We start from the raw sequence: 5,824 nt of genomic DNA on the forward strand, positions 1-5,824 counted from the left end.
CAAGTGTTTTTGCTAGAGCATTTTAAAAAACCTGCTTCACTGTTCTTGGACTTTGGCATTGCTTTGCAGTTACTTATTTACAACAGGAATCTGTGATTTCCTTGAGGACAGGAACTGTGTCTTATTCCTTTTTATGTCCCCAGCCCTTCTCACAGTGCTTATGACATGATAGTTCAATAGATATTTGTAATATTAATTAAATCCTGTGTTGAAATTTCCTAGCTGCTCACAAATAAGATAAGCTTTTGGAGATATGAAGTGATTCAGTTGCTCAATCTAATTGGGAAATCAAATAAGTAACAATGAAATGGCTCAGGAGAATAGGTGAGGGTTTCAGGAGTATGGCTACAGGATGTCAGAGAAGTTTCACAGAGAAGGTGACTTTTGAGCTGTGTCATATAGAAAGAGCAGGATTTTGTCAATTAGGAAAAGTCATGAATAATGTTTACATAGCATTTTTTTTCATTCATAAAGTATGTATAAAGAACATGGGTTTGCCCGGCTAGTGTGGCTCAATGGTTGAGTGTGGACCCATGAATTAGGAGGTTATGGTTCAATTCCTGTCTAGGGCACATGCCCAGGTTGTGAGGTCAGTCTGCAGTAGGGGGCGTGCAGGAGGCAGTTGATTGATGATTCTCTCTCATCATTGATGTTTCTATCTCTCCCTCTCCCTCTCCCTTCCTCTCTCTGAAATCAATAATAATAATTAAAAAAGAGCATGGGTTTAAGAGGCATTTAGTCCTCAGATACTTGACAAGATAAAGGCATTGATGGTAGATGCTCAGTTGGCTTTTTCACAATGATAAAACAAATTTGTTTAGTTTTTACAGATTTTAACACTTCCACTTAGTTACAGGAATGTATTGATATTATAGTATCATTGAAGAAGGAGTAGGAGCGGAGTAAGAAAGAAAAATGATGTGAAAAGACAGGATAGGCCTAATACCTTGACTACCCATCATAAACTCCCGATAGTCCTTTAACTATTAGTCAAGGTTAAGTGAAAGACAAAATTAATTACTTGGTCCAGAGGGTTCATAAGATAAAAAAACAAGTAAATTATTTATTCATTCACTTTATTCATTTACTGACATATTCCACAACATTAAGATGTAAACCCTGTGTGAGGTCGCTGCTAGCCGGGGGCTCCCAGACTGGTGTAAAACAAAACAAAGCAAGGTAACTAGACTGCAGTTAGTGAGGCTATGAGAGGGGAAAATGAATGAGCACAGCAGAGAAGAGGGGCCCCTAATGCAGTCTGGTCGCATCAGAGAAAACTTCCCAGAGCAGGTGATTTTGAGCTTCCTCTTGAAGAGAGGGAGGTCAAGGACAGACCAGCCAGAGAAAAAGGAACATGCAGTTGCCTAGAAGCCAAAGTCCTCTGCAGCTGGTTATTCTGGCTGGAGTAGAGAGCTTGAAGGCAAGGGGCAGCAGTGGCTCAAAATTAACCTAGAGAGGCATGAAGGACTTAGACGGTGTGGAAGCACTTGGAAATAGGTGAAATAGGGAGCCCAGAAGAGGTTTTAAGCAGAAGAGTGATACAATCAAATCTTTGTTTTAAAAACTTCACCCTGACATTCGGGTGGATATGGGTCAGAATGATGTAATTATGGGAGGTGAAGGGTCATATGAGAAACATGTTTTGCAGTAATGTGAGAGAAAAATAGTATTGATGTTGGCCAATCCACAAGTCTGAGTCTGAGTCTGAGTTACAGCACTACGGAGAATAAAGATTTGGAATCATCTTAAATGGCCTTTGCGTGGGTTTGCTGAAGAACTAGTAGAGAAACAGTGCAAAGGAGGGACAGTATAAAGGTACACGTTGGTGGGTGTAGCTCTGAGGTGGCCCCTCATTCCTTGGGTTTGCACCCACCCCATTCAGGGCATGTGGAGTGAGAGAGCCTTCAGGAGGGAGGAGCTGACAAGTGTGGTCTGCAACAACACCCAAGGGTCCACCTCCCCCAGATTTGGGTAGTTCTTCCTCTGCCCTGGCTTTTATAATCCCCAACTTTGCCTTCTCATAACATTAGGCTTAGAACTGTCCTAACATGGCCAATCTCACCATGCTGGAAACCAGAACTGATGTAGCTAATTTATTGGTTGGTGAGAGAAAGATTTGAGATATTTAGAAGAATCATCAATAGGATTGGATGATGAACACGGTCTCCTGTAGTAAGCAGACAATATTTCTTTCACTGAACCATACTGGTTCATCACTTTTTTAAAAGTTCAAGAGATAACTCTTGTTTATCAGCTATCCCAGTACAAGAAGTTCATCCAACAGAACATGTCAGCTCTCTGTGCAACCTGAGCTCAATGTGCAGCTTCCTGCCAAGGAGCTAATTTTGTGCCACAGTTTTAGAAATAGGAGAGTTACTTTGATGTTTTGAAACAGTTAAGCCTGTTGGAGATAAGAGCATGAGTTTTCCTTTACAGATTTATCTGATGATTACAGCTAACAGATGGTTATAGCTAACAGATTTGCAAGATACTGGTATCTTTTAAAAACACAGTGAATATATTTTCATAGATTGATATCTTATAGTGTATTTTTTAAGGATTATGAGAAAAAAACATGTTTCATTGAAATTAGGTCATTTCTAATGAGGGTGAGAATTAAAACATAGAGCATTGCTTCTCTGCATTTGTTTCTTCCGCCATGACACCTGAGAACATTAATGAAAGTGATAGATAAATCCAAAAATGTGTCTCTTCTAGGGAACAGAAAGAAATCCATTAAGAAATGAGGAAGAAAAAGTAAAATAAGAAAGAAAGAAAAATATATTAAGTGTATAAAATTTGAAACTATAAAAGCATGCTCTACCTAATTGGTAAAAAAAAAAAAAATCGATACATAGGAATTAACATACAACAAGATTATTAAAATTGACACAGCAAGAAATAGAAAACATAAGTGAATAGTAACCAAAAATGACCGTCTCTTTGTCTCCCATATTACATCATTCTGACTTGTCTCCACACTAAAGAGCTCCTTTTCTCCTCCCACATGCATATCTTTCCCCAAACCTACTCAACTTCCTGTTTTATCAATCTCAGCATCCACTCATGGCCCTAGCCAGAATGTCATCCTCATCTCATGACCCAGTCTTTCCTCCTATCTACACTATTGCCCTGCCCTTAGTTTAATTGAGAAATAACTGATATACACCACTGTATATGTTTAAGGCATGTAGTGTGATGGTTTGATTTTTAGTGGAAAATAATTACCACAGTGGGTTCAGCTAGTATCCATCATCTTGTGTAGATACAATAAAAAGAAAGGAAAAGGTAAAAGAATTTTCTCTTTGTGATGAGAACGCTTGGGATTTACTTTCTCAGTAATTTTTCTGTATATGATACATCAGTGTTAGCTATAATCATCACGTCATACATTACATCCCTAATATTTATCTTACAACTGGAAGTTTGTACCTTTTGACCATCTTCCTTCAACTCTGCCTCCCCCAGCTTCTGCCTCTGGGAACCAGAAGTCTGATATCTTTTTATGATATTTTGCAAGATTCCACATATAAGTGAGATTATACAGTACTAGAGGCCTGGTGCGTGGATTTGTGCTTGTGCTTTTGTTGTCATATCCAAAAAATCACTTCCAAGACCAATGTCAAGGAGCTTTATTCCTATGTTTTCTTCCAGTTTCATGGTTTTCGGTCTTACATTTAAGTATTTTAACTTTTTTTTTTTTTAGCCAGGACTACAGGCTTTTTTAGAGGAGAAGGACCTGCCGGGCTGTCTCGCAAGGGGAGAACAGCCAAGTATTTTAACTTTTATGAGTATTATAAGTTATTGCTTTTTTAATTCTTTCTCCCTGTTTTCTGAATCTAAACTCTTCTTCTGTTCTGTTACTCACTTGGTTCAGTCCCTCCCTCCCGTCATCTCTCACTTGAACTGTTGTAAGGACCTCCTGTTTGGTACTGATGCCACCTGTGTCCTTTGGCTCCCTCCCACTTTAGTTTGGGTACTAATGAATGTCTTCCCAACAACCTATGTTCCCAACAACCTATGCTGTGTTACAATTGCTTGGCTATGACATTCAAGGGAAGCAGGGTGGGCTGTTTTAACAATTTAATGCAACATAATAGGAAAAATTAACCAGATTGTTTTCAGTTGCTTTAGAAAAAGTACACTCTGCCTGTTTTGCTGAGGGAAGACTCTGCTATTGCATTTCTAAAGGGATTGCTAAGTGGTTATTGCATTTCTAGGTGCTGCAGGAAAAGCAGACACTTCTGTGATCTAGAGCCTATTAGCTGAGCTTTTCTGCATTTTCCCACGGGTCATGAAGACATGGAAAGGAGAAGGAAAATAAAGGATAAGCTGCCCCCTGGTGTGGGCAGAGGTGAAAGGACAAGAGAGGTGCTGCACATATGTAAAACTTTAAACAATAAAAATAAATAATAAATAGAGAGGTGCTGCAGATCCAGCTGTTGTAGACAAGGAAGCAGGAAACCTCTGCCTAATGCCTTCTGAACAGACTTTTGAGTTGGGGATGCTGTTGGCTGCTGGGCTGGAGTGGAAGCTGGGAGTGTCTATTGATAAGCATTTAGCTGCAGGTTTGGGAACCTAGTAACGGTGTCAGTAGCCCAGGTTTGGCCTACAAAGCTATTCACCTTTAAATCAATAGTTGGAACCTGGGCAGCCTAGCACCTGGAGCAGCCAGCCATGGTGAGCTGGAAATCTGAGGCCTTTCCCTAAATTCCTGGGCTATATAATGCCCAGACTCCAAGGGCAAACCCCAGGGAGATGGTATGGCTCCTGACAGGTGATGAGGTTATTCTGCTGCCAACATCCACTTTTTTCTTTTTAACTATAGTTGTTTCAGAAGCCATCAAGGACACTGAATGGTGACAGCTTACCTGAAGAACCGGAGACGGAAAGGTAGGGACAGAACCCTCATAACATGGTCTTGTCTCCCTGCTTACACTGACCTGAGTTCCTGAACTCAGTTGTCTCCTGGACTTCCTTTTTCTGTTGGGCTACTTTGGGCTCTGTTCTTGCCACTGACCAATATATAACTATTTTAAAAGGAAAACACTGAATTTGGGAGGTCATTATTTGAATTCAAAGCTGGTGAGGAGAGGAACAAACATAGAGCTGTGGAAGAAACACAGTAGATGAAGCATGGGTAAAGGACAAAGCAAACATAAGGGAGGGTTATACTGAGAAGCAGTGCTTGTGACAGGGAGGAATTTCACTCAGAAGTTTGTTTGGCAGGAATAAAGTACATTTTAACAAATCCTCCAGGTGATTTTGACCACACTAAAGTTTGGAAACCACTGTTCGAGTGTTTCAATACATAATACACCTGTGCTTCCTTACCATCAATTTAAAAACACACAAACCTAAGTGTGAATTTTATATCAACAGTGCTAAACTCACAGGTGCACAGACAGTAAACAAAAGACTATCTTTACTAATGGAAAAGCCATAAATAGATTACCTGAAAGCTGTAGGTTATACCTCTGAGATTGGTACCATGTAGCTAATAGGAGATGCTGCTTAACATAGGTAAAAATTCAGAAAACAAAACAAAAACCACAACACCTCACTTCCATTCTTCAAAATTTATGATTCTCCTCCAAAAAATATGACAGCAAGACTTTTAGCCAGAAAGAAGCAAATCTTCCATAATCTATGAACCTCTTTTCTTAGAGCATAACTTTCCATCCTATTGTCAGACCCCCATCCCCAAATTGTTTCTGTCATCTTTTAAGTTTCTTAACTAGTGACATTTCTTAGAAACTCAAAGGAGAGTTTTTCATGGCTTAAGCAAAATTGTGGGCTTAAAATAATGTGGATTATTGGTTAT

The sequence above is a fragment of the Myotis daubentonii genome, chromosome 4 (assembly GCF_963259705.1).
Source record: "Myotis daubentonii chromosome 4, mMyoDau2.1, whole genome shotgun sequence".
Lineage (NCBI taxonomy): Eukaryota > Metazoa > Chordata > Mammalia > Chiroptera > Vespertilionidae > Myotis > Myotis daubentonii.